At 36.3% G+C, this 17,626-nt stretch overlaps 1 protein-coding gene across 1 annotated transcript in view; it reads left to right on the top strand.

The window, feature by feature from the left end:
• Positions 1-3,729: 3,729 nt before the first annotated feature.
• CDH12 (cadherin 12) overlaps positions 3,730-17,626 on the top strand; it is a 394,341-nt gene continuing 380,444 nt past the window's right edge. The window contains exon 1 of the mRNA XM_052781074.1: positions 3,730-3,834. The gene's annotated coding sequence lies outside the window, so the exon portion shown is untranslated. The remainder of the gene's footprint in view (positions 3,835-17,626) is intronic.

The following is a 17,626-nucleotide window of genomic DNA, read 5'->3' on the forward strand; positions in this document are numbered from 1 at the left end:
TAGTTTTTTGTGTACTTTTTAGTTCTATGGTAGACAAAACGTAGAAGAGAATAAAAATAACACTGGACCATTTAAAACTCAAGTAATGCTCATATTAGAAGTTTTCTCACAGCAAAAAGACACTGATTCAGAGGTTGCTGCATTTTTTTCTCCATGGGGAGAAAGCTGTTTTAGAAACCCATTGGATTTGTGTATGGTCATCTTGAATCCGTTCAGATGTGTCTTTGTAAATACAAAGTGCTAAAAGGGTGAACAAATGTGATCGTTTTATGACATACACTGTTGGTTGTTTTAGTGGAACCAGTGCATCTCCCTTAGACTGCCAGCTATGACAGGAAACAGCCTCCATCTACTGAAGGCAGAAGAAATAGGAAAATGCAGTCTGGATGCAAAGACTTGCCCTGCAGTGCCGTAGTCCGTGGAAGCTTTATTACTGAATTCTATCACCGGAATCTCAGGCTTCAGCAAAGGAGTTAGTGCTGCTTGTTTTAATATTGATTTGTGAATGAGTAAACATGAAAGCATTATTAACTGTACATTGTTGCATAATTGAGAGCATATTTATCAAATAAGCCCAGATGGAAATGTTCTTCTTTACAAAATTGGCTATTATGGTTTTGAAAAGAGGTTAAAAATTACATAGTATTCTTGTTTTTCCAGTGTGTGTTTGACTGCCAAATTTCTGTAAACATACCAGCGCAGTAAAATGTAAAAATAAGCATATTGAAAAGTGCAGGGAGAAGTGAGGAATAGAAAAGCCTTTCAGTCTATAATCAAGTTCTTTCCAAATGACCTTTCATATGTGTGACAGGCCCAAATTTGTATCTTGCATGAAAACCTTTTTTTTTTTTTTTTGGTTTTTTTTGTTTTTATGAAGAGTAAATGTTGGTGTGAAGGGAATGTGAAAAGAAAAGCAGGCCTGGATGCCAGCTTCACAAATGTCTCCAAGATGGGAACCGTCACCTTCATCCACAGTTGTGATCCACCTCCCCCCAGGTGGGGGCAAGGGGGCACAGACAGAAAAGCACTGTGAAATTCAGTCCACATACAAAACCAAAAGAGAGTAAGGAACCATAATTTTATGCCGTACAAGTTAGACGACTACCAGTTAAATGTAGCTTGAAAAATATCTGTAAACCAAAGTGAATGATATTTCACCAAATATGCACGTTGTGTATCACTTGGTACTTCCTGCAGTTTCACAGATGATAATGATCCTGGCAGCTTTAACTTTGTTTTGTAAATGTGTTGAAAAACTTCTCTGTGAACATGAGTATATTCCAGTGTACTCAAATGGCACTATAGTTCCCAGCCAGTCTCCTCAGGCTAAATGATTAATCCAAACTGTATATTATAGTTCTCATGCTGTACTTTTCCTCCAGCTAAGTAAACTGGGTATTTGCAGAAAAGATTTTTCAAATTTAATCAATGCAACTGAGAAAAAATCAATAAGGTTTACAGAACCACTCCAGTCCTTATTTTCAGTAAGAGTCATTGTGATCTTTTTTTCTCGTTGCCAATGTTTTTGGTAAGAGGTACCAAGCAATAAATAACTAGGGCTGTATACTGCATGTTAACAATTTTTTTTTAAGGAAATGGGAACTTGCAGTGCTAACACCAAAAAGCTTGATCCTTTTCTTTCTTGGCTTTCTGAACTTACTAATTTATTTCTACATCAGCAGACTCCAGACTCCTGCAATGTGTGTAGTTCTAGATGCATGCTTCAGCTGCTGTTTTTAACAGATACGAAGTGTTATCAATCCATGAAGTTAATATTGGTGCTGTCAAATCCAATTCGATAACATGAAGAATTAACACTGAGAAAGAACAGGTTGTTTTGTTTTGGTTTGGATTTTTTATTTTCTATTAGCAGTTTCCGAGACACAAAAAGCTTCTACAGTGTTGTGATTCTTCTCTCCCTGGACTGTGGTTTTGGGTTTTTTTGTTAGTTTGGTTTTTGGTAGGTATACTAATTTTTTAATGTCAGGGCTACAAGTAAATTCTTAAAAAGACAAGTGAATGTAGTTGGTTTGGTAAGCTTGGAGTAAAGCATGTGATTTAAATCCTGCTAGCCTTACCAAGAAAGTCAAAAAGAGTTCTCTTGTTAAGTGGGTAGGTTTGGTTCTGGTGCTGCGTCCCTCCCAAATATGACGAATTTAAAGGGTGAAAGAGATCACTACCTCCATCTGGTCTGAGTATTTGAATAGTACTAGCTATTGGAATTGGAGCCAGTTGCTCCTACAGTAAATTTATTCTCAGTGAATAAAATGACTTGGGCATTACAAATTTGTGGTTGAATAGTAGTAGTAATGTAAAAATTAAATACAAATAATTATTGAATAAATACTACTTCCACTGCAGTTAAAGGAAGTGATGTGATCCCCCCCCCAAGAAGATATTGTAACTTCCTAAGGTACTGAAAGTGGTTACGTATTAACTCGGTGGAGGAGGGAGGGGAAGCACTGCAAAACAAGTTATACATTTATAAATATACAGTTTATGTTGTAGTATACTATTAGCTTTTGGTTTAATGTTTACTTGAAGTATGGAGATTTGGGTTATTAATGTCTGTATAAATGGCTTATTCCCCTTTGTGTGCATAATTCATCTGCAACTTTTATGTTTGTAAATTTCTAAAAGCCTTAATTTAATATAATCTGATGTTTTGGCACAGAGTGGCTATTATGTCTGTCTTTAGTAGCCCCTTATCTTGGATAAGAACACTGCCTGGGGTGTGAAAGAATGCAAATAGATACTCACCAGCTTTGCTGTTTGTCTTCCCTCGAGTTTTGTCTGCTTTTATAGTTCTGTATCTGGATGCCATCTCTCTTTTAATATCCCTTCAGCCTTAGGTTTGGACTTCCTTGTTTTTTAATTTCCTTTTTCTCTTCCCTCCTATTAATTTCTCTTTCTGTCTACCTGCATTCAGAAATTCCGATATACAAACAACTGAATAAAAAATAAAAGTACCAAAGAACTCTCCAAGTTTTAGTCCTATTGAAGTAATAGAAAACATTTTCTAGCTTTTTTTGTTTGTTTGTGTTTTCTAATGATCTAAACATTAGATCAAGTTTCAGACAAGAATGTGTCTCAGAGCTGTAATAGGAACCAGTTCAGGATGGGCTGGTTATGGAAGTTGCTTCTGTGACTTATAGACTTTGCACTTATGAGAAAAATTACTATCCTGCCATATATGATACTGATTTTTTTTACCGTTATGGTAGTGACAAAATTGGTTACAAAACCATTGTGACAAGAACAAAACATTATATGCAATGTCCCTAGCTCATATTATCACTTCTCCACTGTTTTCAAAGAAATCTTTGTATGTTTATTTTCACGCTGTGATGAATGATAGCTGACACAAAAGAAACCCAGCCAAGGCAATGCATACAGATCAGAGCCATAATATGATGTTCTGCAGTAATGCCTACTGACAGTAAAAATCCCACAAGTTTTAGACAGCTATAAGGAACGTGAGCAGTTTAATTCTGAATGTTTGTTCAGTGGGGTCTATCAGCTTCAAGGGGTGTCTGTGTCCTGCTCCTCACCTTGCCACATTAACACGAGAGACACAGAAAAAGTGCTGTATAGTGATCTATTAAATTTTTTTTTTATGCTAGATTGAGCTCCCTAATAACATACTCCCTCTTTTTTTTGCTGTTAATTTTTTCATTCTTAAGAGAAACCAGCGTTGACAATGACAATTTAACTTTTGTATGTTTCTTACAGGCTATAGTGACCCAGTCAGTTGAGGATTGTGGTGAATGAGGCCAGCTAAAGTCTGAACTTCACTTACGTAAGGTCTTGGAAGATGTGGCCTCATATTCACAGGTAGACTTTTTAAAAACTCTGTAGATGTCTCTGTCATCTCTAAGGAACTTGTAATAATTGCGGTCAACTTATTGTGTTAAACCTAATGGATTCAGTTCTCACCTCTCATTTATTTATTTATTTTGTTATTTATGTATTAAACACAACTTAGTTTTAGGCCCATGAAACTGAGCTGGAGAAATCCAGCAATCTAGTATCTTTGCCGCATATCTCAACAAAAATGCTTGATGCCATCTAGAGATTGCACTATTACTGACCAATTGACTATTTACAAAGGCCTGTGCTGTATGTTACCTTTTTCAGGCTATTTCAATTTAGATGCAGATTGGAGAAAATAAAAGTACCTTTACAGTCTGTTGTGCACCTCTTTAAAGGACAGAAACTAATTTTCTCTTTCTAAGCTTTATTTTTACAATGCTTTTTTCTTGTAATTGCAGGGTGTTATTTTTGTAAAATGGTATTTGTCTCATTTCAAAGGCATACCTTAGTAGAACCTCTTTCACAGGGGTAAAAAACAATGTCATAGGCTTCCTCATGTTTATTAATATGCCATTGTCTACTTCAGTTGTTGCTTCTGGAATCCACTATAAACTGGTTTTACTATACTTTTAGCAAGAATCTAATGCTGGGGATGACAAAAAAAAAATCAGTTAGAGGCAGGTATGAATTATATAACTTTGAAGTTAATTATAATATATTTTGAGGTAAAAGCCTAAATGAGTTTGAAGCACAGTCTCCAGAAGATGGCAAAGGTTGGTGAGGTTTTGGGGTTTGTTTTTTTTTTTTCTTGGGGGGGGGTTTGTTTGGGTGGGTTTTTTTTAGCAATTTGGTCTATGAAGCATTGCACATTGAAGAAAAAAGTACAGATGACATGGAATGATTAAATTCAGTAATACTTCATGTATCACAGATTTGTTGAATGCTTGCTATGAACACTCATTTGTAGGCAGATGTAGAGTGAGGAAGGTCTGGGTGCTGATGGTCCTCTGAAGGTATATGGAAAAGGCAAAAGCTGTGGAGAGTTGTTTAAGGCTGGTTGTGGTTTAATTTCAGTGGAAAATAAAATCAAAGCCTGTGTATATTGTGCTTATTTAAAAAACTATTGATATTTTCTTTATCGTAAGATATTCTGCCCATATTCTGTTTTATGCAATCCTTGATTTCAATGGATAATGTACTTTTATGCTGCCCAGTGCAGCTGTGTGGCTGATGGAAAAGACAGGTTCTTTTACATGGGGCTGCATCTTGGTAATTGTATGATATATCTTATGTCAATGCTTAAAAATTTGAGATGTATTTTTGCCATAAAATTCTGATGAAGACTTCAGATACAAAGTTGGAAGTATCTGGATTCTAGTTTTTTTGCTCAAGCCTGTCTTTACTGGTTGCTCTTTGGGACAAATAGCACAATACAATTTTCAGTTATGTATTTTCTCTTACCAAACTCTGGGCTTCTGACATAGTCGAAAGGAATTAGGAAATTGAGATTATATCTCAGTGACTCTGCCAAATATATAAAAAGAGCTTCTCTGATGTCAGTGCTATCAGCACTTGTTATCTTGACTAGGCTTGCTGGAATTGTGCCAAAGGAGCTTGGGATGCGACTATCACTTCTGCTTTGTAAAATGGGTTTTGGATGATATATTGCCATGCACTTTGCCTTTAAACTGTTATTTTTTTGACACCTGGATTGTAGTCAAAATTGCATATTGTTTCAGGGCATTCAGGTAGACAGTATGAAACCGTAATGAGAGTGATAATAGAGAGCAAGTAATGTGGAATGATTTTATTAAATTTTATCTGAAACTTGATGAGATCAGCACTTAGTAGAAGTAGAATACCTTCTGAGAAAAACTGTGTGTGGACAAAGATGAACCTTGGCATGTGACTTGATAATGAGTTTATATTCTCACTGCATATATTATGAAATAAAGTTTTAAAACACCAGATTATAAAATCAGGCACATAGTTAAAAATCTGCCTTAAAATTTTAAACAGGGTAAGAGACTTAATTCTCAGTGTTACGGTATAAGCTGCACAGATAACACTGTTTAGATGCACCTATACTGCATTTGAGATCAGCTTTTCGTATGGATTAGATAAGCCTATATGGGTTTGATGTGTTTATATTGGTACATGTGCATATGAGTAGAGATGTGGAAATCAGCTTACTAATGAACATGTTACAGAGAGGTATTAAAGCAACAAAAAGGCATATATTCACCTCATTCAGAATGGGTTTAAGTGCTCAAATGTTTGTTTTAGCTACATAAATTTCTATTAAGATGAGGAAGATAAGCTCCAGATTCGTGAACTTTGAATAGCTTAACACAAAACCCAAACATTATGTAGCTGTCTGCCCTGTCCCTCACAGCCCATTCCCTCCCCTCCTTTTCACTGTGGGTTTTTATAGCTGCAAATGTTGTTTGCAAGTGTGCATAGGAGGCAGTAATCCGGGTCATCATAATATCACCCAGTCTGGCAAAACAAGAGTGATAAACAAGGGGGAAAAAAAAACAACCTTTTATTGTTATTAAGGAAATACTACAGGAGAGATGAAAAGGCAGCTTGGTTGTGGGACAGCAATCCATAATTTACTTTGCAGATGTCTCTGTAATTTAAGCAGCAGGCAGAACAACCGCACAGTTGTAGATGCTCTGGGGAAAGGATACCCAGAGCCTCGTAAATCATGGTAAGGATTAAAAGCAATGAACATTCATCATCTTAACCTCGTAAAGCAATATTGCAAAGCCAAGGATTACAACTTACTGTGCATGTAATCTTTGTTCAGGGATAAAGGGTGTCAACTTTTTAAAAAGCTTCTCTCAATTAACAGCAGCACCTACCTTTTGACAAGGGACCAAAAAAAATGTTTTAAAACTGATTTTAAAACAATTCCTACTATTAAAGGAGTACATAACATTTGCCACAAAAGGAGGAAAAAACCAAGATTGATTCTTGGCTGAACCCATTGTTTGTTTCGAAGTTCTGATCTGTTTGTAACATTAGTATTTATGAATATGTTTTTGAAAACTTTGCTTAGTAGACACAACACAAAAAAGCCACTTACTTTTCCCATTGTAAAATGGTGGACTCCTGAACAACCCTTTGCTTTGCTTGACTTCGGCTGCTTTTTCAAGTATGATAAATATTTGACTCAACTACTCGTTGTGATTAAAGAATAACTTCATAATGAAAAAACATACCATGTATTCAGTCTGCTAAATAAGCACTGTAAAGCCTGAATTCATCTGTCTGCTTTGGAAATGTTGCTGGTATACCTGTAAATAAGTTCTAACTTATCAACAAATGTATTAAAAATATTTTACTTCCATAATCAGATTGACAGTGTAGGGGGACTCAAAATATTTGAAAGGGAAAAGAATGTGGGTGGTGTCATGAGGAGGGCCTTTCGTAGTCCAGCAAACCAAGAAAATCAAGGAAGTAAGACTTTCTGTCTCTTGTTTATCTCCCTCTCTCTTTTTTTTCTTTTTGTGTGATACGTGACACCAAATCCTAGACATTTCTATCAGGGAAAGGAATACAGGAAAGTACTGTTCAGCAGAGTCCTGTACTGCATTAGTGACAATGATGATGATCAGCTTTTATATGTACTACGAAGAAAGCAAAAGGGTGTCATGTTCTCGTAGGTTTGATCCAAACTAATGGAGCGGACCTGAAGGAGAACATGGAAATAGAGAATGAGGCTGTTTATGAAGCAATAAAGTTCAGGAGAAGAAGGAAAACAGCAAAATTAAAAATATATACTTCCTGGAAGCAGATTTCAGTGAACTCAGATAATTGATAAGATCCTAAGGAACATAAATCTAAGGAGTTAGAAGAACTGGTAGTTCTTTGAATAAATGTTTTTAATAGTAAGAAGAAAGTGGTAAGGAGAAGAAAACCTGTCATCAGTGTTTACTGATCAGTGTTCTTATTATTTTATTCAGTCTTTTTCTTTATCTGTGATTAGGTGGGCATCAGTTAATACCAGTGACAATGGTATGAGATCTCAGATTATATAGATCACTTGGTTAAGTTATTTATTTTCATGTTATTAGAATGTGATGAAATTGATCCCAGGTTACTTAGAGCCACCTGAATCTTTCTCAGATGTATTATCTGAAACGTATCTCAGAGATGTTTCACAGACCATGAGCAAGATGGATAAAGTACCAGAAATTTAAGTAATAAAGTAATACAGTAAGTACAGGATGCAAAAAGAGGAGATTGAGAATTATAAATTAATCTTAACAGTAATTCCTGGGAAAAATAAACTATTTGTAATATAGGCGGCATAAAAGAGTAACTTTAAATACGAATTTGCCAGGAACAAACTGTATCCTTTTGCAACAGAATAACTGAACTTGTGGCTATACCAAAATAGTAGGTATCGTCTACCATACAGTTAGTAAGATTTCTCGTAAGGTCTCACATAATACGGTCTAGACAAAACTATACAGAGTGTATGTAAAGGCGGTAAGAAAACAACACATGGAAAGCAGTTATCAATTCTGAGCAGTCTGAAAGAATTTTTTTGAGTTCCAATTTTCAGTAATTTGCTTGTTAGTAGAGTAAGAGGTATGAGTGCTGAATTTGTATATAATATTTGGCTACTAGGCTTAAGAGACAAAGTGTAACATCATCTGCTGGTACCTTTTCACTTTCTTTATTTCCTTTAGACCAAGTCATGCTATCGCTATCCTTAGCACAAATGTATAGCTGTAGGCTTCAGCTTTTCTTCTAAGTCCTTATCAGCTATCCTCTCAGCTACAAATAACTGATACATTTTGTGACCATTGCTCCTTCTTGTTCTTTTTTGGATGTTTTTAAGAAAGCCTTTAATAAACCTGTAGTTTTTGGTTGTCTCTTTCATTCCCTTGATTCCAAGTATCTATTCTGTCAGTTATTTCCAGGCTCTGACATCTGTTTAGGGAGGGTCACATATGTATGTATGCAATATTAAGTTAATTTAGAAAACTAATTATTTATTCACAAGTCCATTCCATTATTATTATTATTGCAGAATATAGCTGCTTAAAGACCTTTGCATTAATTCTGATCCTCCTGAAGTCTGCACTGGAACTGCAAGATTTTAATCATCTATTTTTTAATGATGGAATTGGAAAGGGATGTCTAAGCATTATTCCTTTGGGACCCATGAGTAATAACTTTAAGCAAGGCTGTTTTGAAAGCAAGTGTACTAAGCGTTTGAAAACAGTTATGAAAAACTTTATTTCAATTTTCTTCTTTAAGAAAAGAATAAAACTTTAAAACCTCTAAAAATTGAATCCATTGCATAGATCAGCACTATAAACCAAATTAATCTGTGGTCTAGCTTCATAGTCTTCAATGGTATTTTCATACGGTTCGGTGCTTTGAATATCTGGCTTCAACACCTCGGAGTAGTCAAGCTTTTCAAAATTATGAGATTTTGTAACTATTGGGTTTTAAAAAAGCAAAAGTAGGTATGTTTGACAAAGTAGGTAGGCATGAAGACAGCTCTGAGAATTGGAATGTAAATACTGACATTTTCTTTGGTAGTCAGCATGATTAATTTAGTGGGAATTTTCTTTCCTCCTTTTTAAATTAATTTGTTTACTGACTTTATTTTCAGATCTTAATATGTTTTGTTGCGTTAATGTTGTACTTATTTCATTCTTATTTACTTCATTGCCTGTCCCTTTGTAATTTGACAAAACATTTCTAATGACATCAGGTAAGTGGATGAAAAGGCCACAGTCCTGAAAAGGACTGTGCTGATGAAACAGGTCTTCTGTTATGAGTTGGGAGACGCTCTTCTAGTTCTCTATTTACTGCTTAAAAAATCAATCCACAAAATAGCTTAGTATTTATTAATCAGCTTTAAAATTAATGTATCTCTGAATAGAAATGCTCTAATGTTGAAGAATGATGTTCCAGAGAGAGATGTCCTTCAAAATATGTTTTCCCCTTGTATGTTCTTTAGGCACGTAATCGTTCCTATCATACAGAATACAACTATCATACAGCATCTTTAAGTGAAAGATAGAGTTGGCCCACATCATGATTGCTGTATTTCTGTCTTAGAATTTTAAATCTTTAAAATTTAAAAAAATGGAAGAGAGGTGTGTGTACTTTGAGGCTTCTTGGTCATTGAAACCTTTGGATTGTCTACAGACGCAGACAGACATTATTTTATAGTCTTTATATTCAGTTATTATTTACAGAGTCTTTTCTAGAGAGGGCTTCCTGAGTACTGACAGAAGATCACAATCACAAGAATATTGGTTTGTCAACTGCTTCAGGCCAGACTGTTTGATAGCTGCTTATAAACAATGCTGTAAAGTTTCACAGGCCTCAGGCAAGACTTTCTGTCATCTCTTCAGGATAGCTGTATCCTCTGATTAGCTCATGAAGCCTGTACTGAAAATGTCTTCCTGGGCAGCTCTTCTGGGGTGATTTTTCTTCTAATTTGACTATTTTTCTTTCTCTGCTTTATTGTCTTACTTTGAAAATGTGAAATTTAATTTAATTTCTAATATTCCATTGGGTTGTTTGATTACTCTAGAGATCTAGCTGATAAAAGAGAGGATGCAGGGAGACAGAATTTGCTTATATATCTACGATACGAGGCAAGAATGATGCAGTTGCTATGAAACTAAATACGGGGCTTGGATACTATTTGTACATAGACTTTTATCTTTCTATGGTTTCATGTAAACTTGAAGGTGATTTCTTTCCCATCAACATTCTTTTTTCATACCATAAATGTGAGCTACATGCACAGTTTTTCATCTTCATAAAACACATCATACTGCATTCACGAATCCTGGAACAGGTCACTGGTTAAGGGTCCATGATTCATGAAAACCATTAAGGTAAAACAGTGAAGGAAACAGCTGGCTATTTAGTGAACTGGCAAAAACTGTTCTTTAGTTAGGAGTGTTAATTTGGCCTAATGTAAATATCTTTTTATTATTTTTAATAAAGCCTTCTATAAATTGTACTATGTATGATGGACATAGAACATGCTATTTTAAGAAAGCAAAATGACCTAGTGCTGGTTACAACTGCATAGCTGAGACCGAGATTTTTGTAATCTTCTCATGCACAAATGCATGCACCTTTCAAAACTAGTTATTGATTTGGGATTCTTGAGATTTTAGTGTCAACTTGAGATAATTGAAAAAGACATTAATTTTCTGAGCATGGGTCAGTTTTTACCCTTTTTAACAAGTTAATTGAACAAATATTCAAGTTTCAAAGACTATACCTGATTGAATTGTGACTTCCCAAAATGGAGTCCAAAACTAATCCAAGGTAATCAAGTTGTTAAGGAAATGCTGAATTTGTTTCACATGGTTGAAATGAGAGTTAAACTAGATTATGCAATATTTTTATTAATCTGAAACAAATAATATAAAATGGCAAATTCTTGTTGCATTGCCACAGAAATAACTGCTTATAGAAATTGCTTGTAAAAGTTTGCAAGGAAAATAGAATGTTCTGGAGCTGTTAAGTTTTTTCAAGAGTAAACCTTAAGTTACAAAAAAGAGGGTGATGGGTTTAAGTATTTCTTCCTACTTTTCTGTGTTGTCAGCTTGTAGGTTCAGAACCTATGTGTCCATGAAGGGCTGTAGAGAGTTCTGTATTTTCTATACAACCCCTGTAGGGTTTACAAAGGTAATATGGGTATTTCAGTACCCTGTTATTTTGGGTGTATGGGAGTCTATAAAGGTGTTGAAAAATGTTTCCAGAATATTTTTGCTGCAAACTATTTCTTATCTCGGGAGTATGTTTGGTAATGGATGCTAAGGCTGCATTTATTTATCTGACATGGACATCAGTAGTAAGCATATGGGAGCCTCTACAGAGCTAGGTTCTACAAACCTTTATTTTGCACTGGTAAGCTTAGCACTGATTTTGCAGTGCTTAGTGGTATTAAGTAAGTATGAGCTTTGGAAGGAAAGGAGCTGAGGTTTTCAATTAGAACACATTATATACTTTTAAGAATTACTTAAATATGTATTTCCAGGATGGGATATTACAGAAATTCGGATTGTTACAGTCCACTGGGTACATACAACATGCTATAAAAATTTCAGTCAAACTTCATGGAGGAAAAACAGATGTGTACAAAATGCTCTAAAATAGTCAAGTGCTTATTGTACAAGATCAGGAATATCTGTCACCTCTAATATGAAGTACAATCTGTTAAAAAAATCTTTCACTATATGGGGAGATTAAGCACATAGGGACTATAACCATTTAATACACTATGCATGACTCATTCAAAAAATCAATGTTGATTAAAAATCAATGGCAACAGTGTAGGATTTTTGTACTTTCACTACACCTGGGGAAAACATATTTTTCTGATATAAATCTGAGGTTTAGCTGAAGTAAAACACAAAATAAGGCATTTGAATATGAAAATCCAGCCAAAGTGTGGTTGAGTTGCCTTAAACAATTTCAGATTTTTTTAGATTAAAAAATTTAATCATATAATTGAATGACTCAAAATGTTACTGTTTTTTATATCAAGTATATTTTGCTTAAAATAAAATAAAAAACAACCAACAACAATGCAAAATTGAAGTAAATGTTGTGGACAAGTGAGTCATTATTGCCTCTATTTTTGGATGCCCATCTTGGGACATCATGTTGCCACCCATATCTCAAAAAGATCATTCTGTTAACTGCTCTTTAACATAGGCCTAGTGAATTTGTTTCAGAATGACCATGTTAAAACCCAGGCAATCTAAATTCACTACTGATGTAAAACAACCCAAAAAATCCTCAGTTCCTTTCTTGTATCCATCATTCACCTGATCACCTCCAAAATCTTTATTCGTTAAGACTGCTGTTGTAAAAGATATAGATGGAATCAATGGGATCTGTTACATAGGTGTAATATTAACACATAATACTTCTCGTTTGCCAATGAGTGACCTAACTTATAACGTTTTGAGTTCTAAAAATTAGAAATTAGAGCTAAAAAATAAATTGCATGGTAGAAATGCACAGATCATGAATAAATTATGTCAAAGCTCTATGATCATATAGTCTTATGGATAGAGGGGAAACAGTAGGTGTCATAATAAATCCTGATTAAGTAAGGATTTTGGTACTGTTTCACATGGTATTTTAATTTGCGTTTGATCTAGATGGATCAACAAAGAGAAAGCACAAAGCTGGTTTCAGAACTGTTCTTCATTATGACAAAATGGCTTACGTTCAGAGTGAAAGTGTGTGTCATACGGATTTTGCTATGGTTTTAGACCTGGCTTTATTCAATATTGTCAGTAACCTGATGGGTGATGAAACAGAAATATGTATTGCTTATCAAGTTTGCCATCTACAAAATTGATGAGAGTTAAGAGTGTTTAGAGGCTAGACTCAGCATTCAAAATAACATTGAAAAATGGAGAAGTAATCACCAAAAGGTGTGGTGAAACTTCAGACAAAGGAAACATCCTTGTGCAGAAATCACCAGAGACAAAATAGACTGAGGAACAACTGGTTAGGTAACTACTTGGGGGAGGGGAGGAGGGATTACAAACTGAAGATGACTCTGTAAAATCATGTCAGGATGGAGGGTGCAAAATTTGGGACATGGTTTGGTGACTGAAGAAAGGCAGATTTTGCACACATCTTAAAAAAAGGCCAAAAAGACAATACAGGGAACTACAGTATGGACACTCCATGTCAGCTTCTGGGGGATCATGAAATCCTCCTAAATTCCATGTCTGGGCCCATGAAAAAGAAAGTAGTGAACGGGAACAGTCAGCATGGATTTACCAAGAGGAATTCATGCCTTACCAACCAGATTGCTTTCTGCAATGAAATGACTGAATTTGTGAACATGGAGAAAGCAATGGGTGTTATTAACCTTGACTTTAATAAGGCTTTCAACACTGTTAGTGTTGAAAATGTTCAGTGTGTAATGACACTCTGGATGGGTGGAAAACTAGATGGATAAGAAGCTGGTTGGATGGTTGGGACCAGAGAGTATGGGTTAATGGATCATGTGCTACTTGAAGGCCTGTGAAAAATTAAGTACCTCAGGGGTCTACCCTGGGGCCAGCAGAGGTGGCATCTGGGCTGTATTCATAGGGGCACACACAGGAGATTGAGGGAAAAGAATTATCCCCCTTCTGCTCAGAACTTGAGACCTCATCTAGATACTGCATCCAGTTTTGGGCCCCCCAATACAAGACAGATGTCAACTAACTGAAGTGAGATCAGCAGAGGATCCCCAAGCTGGTCAGGAGCTGGAGCACTTGTCCTGTGAGGAGAGGCTGAGGGATCAGGGCTTGTTCAGCCTGGAGAAGGGACTGCTTTGGGAGGATGGAGCGGCAGCTTGCCCATACCGACAAGTAGGTTAGCAAGAAGATGGAGCTGGGCTCTTCACGGGCATGCATGGGGGAGAATGAAAGGCAACAGGCATGAACTGAAACAAGTGGGGTTCAGACTGGATCTAAGGAAAAACTTTTTAACTCTGAGAACAGTCAAACTGCAGAACAGGTCTCCCAGAGAGGCTGTTTAGTCTCTGTTCTTGGAGATACTCAAGGCCAGACTGGATAAAGCCCTGAGCATGCTGGTCTGACCTCACAGCTTACCCTGCTCTGAGCTGAAGACTGGACAAAAGATGTCCTGATGTCCCTCCAGCCTGAATTATTCTGTGATTCTGTATATAGTTTGGGAGACAATTTTTCATCTCTATTCAGCTTCAGTAATGCTTTTGTAATGTTTTGGTCATTATACTTTGAGAAACACATGAAGAGTTTCTCAAAAGAGCAACGTATCTGATTGGTTAAAAAAAAATTCACATGACATGAGAACCTTTGAATAAGTATGGCTTTAAAGGCAAAAGAAGAGAAGATGGAATAAATGAGAAATCTTCATTTGACATGATAAGCTCCTGAAAAAGGGGAGAATAACCTGTTGTCCAGATTCAGGACAAGTAGGGGCAAGAATTAAGTGCTTGCTTTATAGCAAGAAAGACTTGTGTCGTGGTTTAACCCCAGCCAGCAACTAAACACCACGCAGCCACTCACTCACTCCCCCCCACCCAGTGGGATGGGGGAGAAAATTGGGAAAAGAAGCAAAACCCGTGGGTTGAGATAAGAACGGTTTAATAGAACAGAAAAAGAAGAAACTAATAATGATAATGATAACACTAATAAAATGACAACAGAAATAATGAAAGGATTGGAATGTACAAATGATGCGCAGTGCAATTGCTCACCACCCGCCGACCGATACCCCGCCAGTCCCCGAGCGGCGAATCCCTGCCCCCACTTCCCCGTTCCTATACTGGATGGGATGTCACATGGTATGGAATACCCCGTTGGCCAGTTTGGGTCAGGTGCCCTGGCTGTGTCCTGTGCCAACTTCTTGTGCCCCTCCAGCTTTCTCACTGGCTGGGCATGAGAAGCTGAAAAATCCTTGACATTAGTCTAAACACTACTGAGCAACAACTGAAAACATCAGTGTTATCAACATTCTTCACATACTGAACTCAAAACACAGCACTGTACCAGCTACTAGGAAGACAGTTAACTCTATCCCAGCTGAAACCAGGACAACTTGGATTACATATAATTAAAAATCTTTTATAATGGCAAAACCACCACTGAAATAGACTGCATAGGAGAAGTATGAAGTCTTCATTGTTAGAGACATTTAAGAACAGAAGCATGTCAGAAACACAGTGATTTCTGAGAGTAGAAAAGAGAACATTTGAATATATTTCATATTGTGCATGCATAGACTATGCTAAAATGATTTAAAGCTTTCCTAGCTTCAAGCCCCTATTGTTTGCAGTATAACTGGGAGGTAATTTTTAAAAAAAAACCTTCAGACAGTGAGTGTGTCAGGATTTGTTCAAAGACTGACTTAGCTGTCGGTTTCACTACTTTTCTCTGTAAGATTTATGTCAAATCATGTTAAAATACAACAGTACATTTTTACATGTCTTTGTACAAAACACACAATTTTCTTTAAGTTACAGCAGCCCAAATTCTAATGTTCACAGTGTATATCTTTAAATGCTTCTAATAAAACACTGATATGTTGCCAGTTTTTTGCAGCTCATTAAAAGAGCGAAAAGCGAGCCATTATCATTTTTCAAAATTTGGTTATCTGAAATAGAAGTAACAGCTGTAGCTGTATGAGAGTTGATCCTCTGTTTTCTTACATAAAGAGCAATTTTTTCTGTTACCTATGTGTGAAAGTGGCAATAGTCTACTCTGAAGTATATGTATTTACAGCCTGAGGAACAGAGCATAAGGAATGCGGTCTCTTTTCTCCATGTGCTGCATCAGACATCCCTCCTGATGCAGGACGCTCTCTTGTCTTCTCTGCTGTGCTGCCTGGTACGCTGAGAGCAAGGTTGCTTGAGCCAAAACCATACCTTTTTCCTTGTGATTTGTTTGTGCTTTAGGAAAAGTAGTAGTGTGACATGAATTGTTCTTTTTCTGGACAACGTCATGTTATACTTAGAATTTAATGCAGAAATTGTGAGTCTACTCCTTTGTGTAGACTGAGAAGTCAATTCATGACTCACCCAGGAATAGCTGGTCCTGTTCATTTTGTGTGTTTCAGAATCATAACTGTTCAATTTCCACCATGCAGACAGGGTAGCACAGCATTGTCTGAACTAGGGGTTTCAGGTGATTCTTTTTCAGGGCCTTTTGACTCTGTTTTTGCTGGAATGCAGACAAGCTAAAGACATGAGATTTAGGGTAGACTGCTAGTCGGCCTATATGGACATGAGGCTGAAGGCTCCAATTCTTGCAAGATTAAAGGCTTTAAGTGAAATGAATTATAAAGGGAATGATCTCTCTCCTATATTGTCAGGGTTGATAACTACTCTACAGGTCAAACCTCGGTTTTGGTCCAAGTGGTCCCTGAAGCAGTCATGTCATCTTATGTGTGGACTGAAATCATGTGAACCAAGTAATTTTAGAGCAGGATAAACAAAGCAAAGAAAATTAATTTTATTACAATATGCCTTCTATACTCTGTTTTTTTTAATGTGCTATTTTGCTCCACAGTCCTGTTGTACCTTTTGCTGTCAGTCATACCTCACAGACCCCATTGTGAACTGATTAGAAGCAATAAAATATCTTTTTAATTGTAGACTATATGAGTTAGTGATATTTCACTCATTCAATCAGGTGACAAAGGGACAACAGAAAAAAAGCTAAAATACTATTTTAGTTTGGTTTAATCTTCTGTTGGATGACTGTTATCAAGCATAATGGATGTGTGCCTGAAAGAAGATGTCTCAGGTTCTCTGTAAAATACAGGTTTGTACTAAGAAAACACCTGAATATTTCCACACTAATGGACAGCTGCCACTTTTCTTACATCTGTGTGTTGGGATACTGCCTGTGGGGTGACTCCCTGTGCTTAACATCTGATGACACTAGAAGAGATGTGTTTTGATTGACTTCCTTATTCTTCAAAGTGTTAATAATTCTATTTAAATCTGAGTCTCATATGAGATCTCACTATCTGAGGCTTTGCCCTCAGCATTGACAGTATTATGTGAATACAATCAGTAGGGAGGGCTTCACAGACCCTTTCTATTCTAATTGCCATGATGGACATCCTTATTAGACGGAACTAGGGAATTTCCAGTTTTTACTGAAGTCTCTTGTCCGGCATGTATTGTTGAATGTTGAGTTTGTGCTAAAATTCAGTTAGAAGTTTTTATTGCTCATTGGATTTAAGTAGCATTTTACATTGATTTATTTCTATTAATAAACATGGTAGTGGCACTCTAAATTTAACTGCATTA

Source organism: Harpia harpyja, chromosome 1 (assembly GCF_026419915.1).
Source record: "Harpia harpyja isolate bHarHar1 chromosome 1, bHarHar1 primary haplotype, whole genome shotgun sequence".
In the NCBI taxonomy this organism is placed as follows: Eukaryota; Metazoa; Chordata; class Aves; order Accipitriformes; family Accipitridae; genus Harpia; species Harpia harpyja.